We start from the raw sequence: 7,282 nt of genomic DNA, 5'->3' as shown, positions 1-7,282 counted from the left end.
TCAAAACATATTTGCAATTTACCTTAGAGTTACTGAGTTTATCAAATCTTTTTCTGTGGATATAGATATTTAAAAGAGATAGAAATGGAGAGAGAGGATGAAGCCAGAGCTCCTAAGGGTAAGATACAAAATTCCAACCATGATGAAAAGTGTAAAAACCAGAGGACAGCCTGGAATTCCACCAGTGAGACTTGCCTCTTCTTGTTGTCCCACTAGGCCTAAGGACAGCACGGGGAAAGGGAAGGGTAGGGTCAATGATAAGATCAGCCTTTAGTAATAGGTGGGATTTTCACTCTCCATTGTTCTTCTATTCACCCAGGAGCCAGACATGGAGTTTGGAAGGAGCAACACCACCCAGGATCAAGTTCAGTTTCCAGGGAGAGGTACAAGGGATCTGGTTTTAGCTGTAGACGCTGATGCAAATGTTCAAAGTCAGCAGCAGAGGCAGCTCAGGCATAGAACTCAGACTGGGTCTCCAGTGCATGGGTCTCCAAAGCGAGCTGTCCACTTCCATTGGCACCGATGATGGCAGAGAAGAAAAATGGTCTCAAGCTCTCTCATTATGCCAAGACATCCTGGTGGCCTTCTGTGTACCTGAGCTTAAAAGATACATGGAAAGAATAAGCTTCTGAAACTTTATTCCTTTTAATGTCTTGTGGTAGGATCTAGTCTCTTGGTCTAACTCTTCTGATTTTACTTTTAGCAATTGTCTCCACATTGCTCTTCAGTGAGCACTTAGTTTCCAATTTACAACGTTCCTATTTGTGTGTCAGGGCATTATGCACCTTTTTGTTCAGCTAATTTGGCTTCTTCTTGTCCTTCCTATTTTTTTTTTAACATAAAAAGGTTACATTCTCTTAGACCAATTTTCAACTATAATATTGTTCTTCATTTGTGTTAAATTATTAAAAGCTTTTCTGGAATTTCCATGCAGTTTGAGAAATATGAACATGAAAAATGAATGCAGAAAACAAATCCATGGCGGTTTCTACAACAAAAAACAGAGGCATGAGGAAAGGCTCTGGGGGTCAATTCAGTCTGCAACTATTATTTTGAAAGCAAACAACTGCTGATTGCTGTATTTCTTGATCTTTGTCTCTGAATTTTAAATACAAAAGAGTCTAACCACAGTATAGTAGCTATGGGGAAAAAAGGAGACAGATTCGCCCTCAATCTCATGATCTAAATAATCATTACTATCTTTGAGTATTATGCTCTTTTACCTCTTTATGTTTTGGCCCTTATTCTTATTATTTTGAAAATAATATGGTTAGGAGTAAATTCAACCATTTGGTTTTTACTGAAGGTGTTTATGTATAAAATCTCAGAAAATATTTCCTATATAGCAGTAATAAATTATTTAACCATTATTAGATGCCACAATGTGGTGGAGATGACTCAAAGAAAATTAAGGAAGGTGAAACCATCTTTATTCAGTCAGCATCTAGCTTAAATTAAACTAACAAATCAGAAAGCAAAAATTATGAGGAAAGGAAGCCCTGTGTGTGTGTGTGTGTGTGTGTGTGTGTATGTGTGTGCGCGCGCGTGCGAGCACGCATATATATACTGGATAGGAGGAAAGCATATGTCATAGTCAGCCATTCCCAGAGGGTCCAAAAACAATACAAAAATATTTTTCAGGGTAGAAATGGTTTGGAAATAAACACCAAAGCTGACAAGAGAAAGATAACTTGACAAGTTCACCCAAGAGACGTGCACAAAGATATATTATTCATGCACAATGTAAATACTTCGTTTTCTCAATACTTGTACAGTTGTCTGCATGTCTTTTTTTTTATTTAAGTGTCTGTGTCACATGTCATCTATCTTAGATGGTTAGTTCTTAAAGCAGTGATCCCCCACCTTTGAGAATTGAAAATCCCTATGACAGCTGCCCTAGCCCCACCTCCCCACAACCAAAAAAAAGGAGGGAGGAGGATTGGAGAACTTGAAATTAAGAGACTTTGATTTTATGTAAATTAAAACTCTTCTGATTTAGAAGAATTTTATAATTCCAGCTGGGATAAGCAAGGATTTCTCCCCATCCTCTTCCCCGATGTGTTATAAAACCAGAGTTGCAAGCCATTGTCTCAGGGGGAAAGTCGTATCTAACAAAATCTTTCTTTCTGAATTTTACATATAAAAGGAATATAACTGTATTTTAGTAGTTGTGGAGGAAAAAACTTGTTCATAATCTTGTGACCTAAAATAACAAGTATTGTTTTTGATTTTACTCTTTTACTTTTTTATGTTTTAGCTTTTATTCTTACATTATTTTTAACATTACACAAGAAATACATTATTATAAGCTCATGTTTCAAAAAATTAATTATTAAAAATTAATACATTATTCCCCTCTGTAATTCTCACTACTCCCCTTCCCTGAGGTCAAAACTGTTTAACATCTCAGCATGTGTTACTCTCAAATTTATTCTTCTGATTTGTATATAGCCATGTGTTTGAACTACACATATATAACATGTTTTATTTTAATAAAATTAGTTCCTATTGTATACATTATTCAGCAACGTGATATTTTTAAACTTAACAGTATACAGTGAAAATTTTTTCCATGCTGGTATATCATTCTTTTGATTGATAACATAATATTTCACCACACTAAAATCAAAAATTACTTTAACCATAACCTTATTGTTAGATATTTGGGTCGTTTCCCACTTTTTACTTTAAAATCAGTATTTGTACAAACAACAAATATATTGTGCAGACATCTTTGCATACATGCTCTGTAGAACAGATATCTGGAAGTACAATAGACCAGAGGATATATAAAATTATACTAAATGCTACCACATTACCTTCCAATGCTAACATTTTTTAATATTATGTTTCTTAAAATTATGTTTCCCACCCTTTTCATAGTTGCAGAAGATTAGATACACATATGAAGAATATTTTATTTAACCACTTCTTTGCTGGTAAATTTTAACAGGCTTCTAGTGAAAGAATTCTGTGTTAAAATTTTGGGGGAATATGAGTTTTCAATATCTTAGATGATTTCTTAGCATGATTTATCATCCATGCATACTTTTGAATTTCTTTCTAATTTTACTATAGTATTATCAGTTACATTTTAATTTTTACTACTTAGTAAATTCAGTCAGTGAATCTAAGGAGGTTGAATATTTTTTCTATATGTATGGCTTAAAACTCAATATTCAGAAAACGAAGATCATGGCATCTGGTCCCATCACTTCATGGGAAATAGATGGGGAAACAGTGGAAACAGTGTCAGACTTTATTTTTGGGGGCTCCAAAATCACTGCAGATGGTGACTGCAGCCATGAAATTAAAAGACGCTTACTCCTTGGAAGAAAAGTTATGACCAACCTAGATAGCATATTCAAAAGCAGAGACATTACTTTGCCAACAAAGGTCCATCTAGTCAAGGCTATGGTTTTTCCAGTGGTAATGTATGGATGTCAGAGTTGGACTGTGAAGAAAGCTGAACGCCAAAGAATTGATGCTTTTGAACTGTGGCGTTGGAGAAACTCTTGAGAGTCCCTTGGACTGCAAGGAGATCCAACCAGTCCATCCTAAGGGAGATCAGCCCTGGGATTTCTTTGGAACGAATGATGCTAAAGCTGAAACTCCAGTACTTTGGCCACCTCATGCGAAGAGTTGACTCACTGGAAAAGACTCTGATGCTGGGAGGGATTGGGGGCAGGAGGAGAAGGGGACAACAGAGGATGAGATGGCTGGATATCATCAGTAACTCGATGGAAGTGAGTCTGAGTGAACTCTGGGAGTTGGTAATGGACAGAGAGGCCTGGCGTGCTGCAATTCATGGGGTCGCAAAGAGTCCGACACAACTGAGCAACTGAACTGAACTGATGTTTTCTAGAATTTCTTCTTTTGTATTTATATCTATAGGATCATTTGCCCATTTATTAATAATATGAATTATTTAATAATTAAACTATTAACTTCATACTTTGTTATATTTTCCCCTTAAAAATCATTTCTCTAGGTTGCTCTTTTTATTTTGGCTACATCCTTTTTCATTGCTACAATGCAATAATAAAACAATTATAATTGATATTTTGCAATATTTACTCCATGCCAGCCATACTAGATTTGCTGATAAGGAAACTAAGAATGTTATCAAATTAAATCTACAGGTCTGCTTTTTAGTGTTTCTTCTCTCTTCAAATCGGAGAAAGTTAATCTGTTTTTCATAGTTTTAACAAGTATCCCATTCTATTTCCCTTTACCTTTAGATACTTGTCTTTCTAAACTCTGGATTTATCTTGGCCTGTAACATCAGGCATTATGTTGATTTTTTTTACCCAAAAATCATTAGCTTCTTTTCAAATTACCTATTACAACACTGTGCTAATAGGACCAGGATAAATGCAAGAAAGTAATGATGATAATAACAAGAAAGGAAGAAGAACATATAGCTGTACTCATAATAGAGCCAAAGAAGGGAACATAGCATGATAAAAAAAAATGTAAAACAATAGACTGTATAAATTTGCCTACAGATTTGATGATGTAACTTATGCTGTTAATGTCTTCTATTACTGGGTATTAATGTTACTCTGTTAATACTTGTGATTTTTGAAGGAATGCATGTGCTTAGAAAATCAATATACCTTTTTTTAAACCTTTTATTGTGTACTGGGGTATAGCTGATTAACTATGTTGTGGTAATTTCAGGTGAATAGCAAGGGAACTCAGCCATACATATGCAAGTATCCAATCTCCCCCAAATGCCCCTCCCATCCAGGCTGCCACATAAGATAGAAAATCAATATACTTTTAAAAATCACAAGACACCTCTCCTAATGGACTAGCTTTCCCAACCAATTATAAGCTCTTTGGGAACTTAATCCATGCTTCTGCTTCTTTTAAATTCCCTTCTTTAAAATTCCCTTTTAAATGGCCCAGAACTCAACACAGAGCTCGCTGTTAAACATTAAGTGTGTGCATGCTAAGTCACTTCAGTCATGTCCAACTGTGTACAACCCTATGGACTATATCCTGCCAGGCTCCTCTGTCCATGGGATTCTCCAGGCAAGAATAGTGGAGTGGGATGCCATTCCCTTCTCCATAAACAATAAGTGCAATGCAGCATTTCATTTTCTCCTTCCCAAAAATTTCTGGAGTCTATCCTGTGGCAGACACTGCTGTAGATGCTGAGTTGTTGGTGGCCACAAAACAGGAGCAGTCTCTCTGCTCTCATGGAACTTGCATTTTTATGGGGGAGATTGTATTTCTCAAATAAATGGTATATACTAATCATAAGTACTCTGAAGGGAAAATATGAGGTGAGGTGGAAGAGGTGTCAAAGGAAGCTTCCCTAAAGAACTGATATTTGAAATGAGATCCGAAGCACGAGTAAGAGTTGACCAGTGAAGGGGAGAAGGGGTGAGCAGATTAGAGGGAAGAGTGTATGCAAAAGCCGTGGTCACTCCAGAAGCACATCTTTCAGATGGGCATCACAGTGCCTCAAAAAAAGAAAAGGTCAGGAAAAAGCAATGGAGAAAGTGTGGGAGAGTTGGGGAATGAGAAGAATACAGCTTATAATATCAAAGAAATTAGCTAAAAAAAAAAAAGCGTTTATAACTAGTTGTTCTATGCAAAAGATACCCAGCATGATCTGAATAACGAGTGGTACCTCATCTGTGTTCTTACTCTAAAGAGGCTGCCCCAGCCCCTGTTTCTGGTAGCTTAAGCCATTCTGGAATCACAGACTCCCTGCATGGCTTGCCAATGATTGGCATCCTCCTGTCCCCACGGTGCATGCTAGCAACACGGGTGTGGGCAAAGCAGTGTCTTAAGCTCAGCAGCATCAGATGCATTCTGAAATACAGACAACAGAGTACATTCTGAGTTGTAGCAAGTTAAAACTCTTTCCCAAATTTTCTCAATCCCTTGCCTATTCGGCACATCTTACATCCATCACCATGACAACACATACCCAAAACAAACAGGGAAAGTATGTTTGCTTCTTACACGGGAACAGGAGAGAATTTTTAAACAGTTACTTTCACCCCTTATAGAGGATTCTTATCTTTAGAGGTGATACTGATGTCCCTGTCATTGTCTCACAGGCTCTGGGCATGGTTTGACACAGGATACCTGCCAAGGAATACCGAAAAAAGTCTCAGTGGATCAGAAGCTCCTGAGAAGCTGATGCCCTTAGATTCCATGTGTTCTTCCCCATGTCTGATATCAATCAACAGAAGAATGTAAGTTATTTATTATTTATCACCAGGTGGCTCTCATTATACATGAGAAAATAGGGGTTTTTAGGGAGAACTCACAGCACTGACCACGGAAGAAAATGGAAAAGGAAATACAGCCCAAGGAAGGCTGAAGCCGTATCTCTGCTCCAGTCAGATGTCGTGCTTTTCAGACCTATCCTCAATAATGCTTGGGGCAAAGGGTAGATGTTTCCATTGTATTAAAATAGCAGTTGCTTTGGTTTGTTGAAGTCCCCAATGAAACGATCTCTCAAAGTTTCTTCTGTATGTAACACTCAGGTTGCATCTCTTGCCGTGAAAATCAAGGCAACTTCTCTGTGCCCTTTTTTCAGCTGTAATAAAAGCCTTTTTTCAGTGGGAAGATGGATGGAAATTCCTTCTCACAGAGGCAGCATACCATCAGGCAGGCGCACTCTCATTGGAGTGGCATCTTTAGTTCCCGGCGGGGTGTTCAGTGTCAGAGGCTCCAGGCTTGATCCACACCCTACACATTTTCTTGACAGATGGATGTCTTTGGCACCTCAGCTAGTAAACAACAGCACCAATACCCATGATCACTTCCTTGTCTCTCCTGCCAAGCTATATGAAAGAGGCTTCTTGTGCCTTAAAAAAAAAACATGTAAACACTATTCCCTATTTTTAATTTTTGTTGTTCTAAAATAGAGTCTAAAGATACCACATTCAAATTTTGATTCTTAATGCATTTGCTTTGATAAACACTGTACAGAGAACATCCATAAAAGACTTGAAATCCATTAAGAAGAAAACAGCGTTGTTTCGGGTTTGCAGGGTGTTCTAAAGATCACTGAGTAGAGTGGGTGCCTACTTCTGCCAGGCTGGGAAGTGGAGCCAGCAAAGGGTCAGCATCTCTGTGCCCAAGGCAATCAAGGACCCTGTATCAAAGCTCTCATCTAAAGAAAGGCCTGTCATAAGTACTGGGGGCAGTTTTTCAAGCCACACCCATATGCTCCCCAAGATGATCCAGATGTATTCCTCTTCCCAGTTAAGAACCGCAGAGGCAGACTGGTGATTTAATAGTAATAGCCAGC

General features: G+C 37.8%; 1 long non-coding RNA gene across 1 annotated transcript; it reads right to left on the bottom strand.

Annotated features, from left to right (window-relative positions):
• Positions 1–279: 279 nt before the first annotated feature.
• On the bottom strand, positions 280–6,102 carry LOC129657913 (uncharacterized). Its single transcript, XR_008717167.1, has 3 exons — positions 5,948–6,102; positions 5,645–5,829; positions 280–594 (listed from the first exon to the last, which is right to left on the bottom strand). It is a non-coding gene; the product is annotated as an uncharacterized LOC129657913 (long non-coding RNA).
• Between the last annotated feature and the right edge of the window lie 1,180 nt (positions 6,103–7,282).

This window comes from Bubalus kerabau, chromosome 7 (genome assembly GCF_029407905.1).
Source record: "Bubalus kerabau isolate K-KA32 ecotype Philippines breed swamp buffalo chromosome 7, PCC_UOA_SB_1v2, whole genome shotgun sequence".
Classification (NCBI taxonomy): domain Eukaryota; kingdom Metazoa; phylum Chordata; class Mammalia; order Artiodactyla; family Bovidae; genus Bubalus; species Bubalus kerabau.
This window is presented reverse-complemented; position numbering and strand designations above follow the sequence as displayed.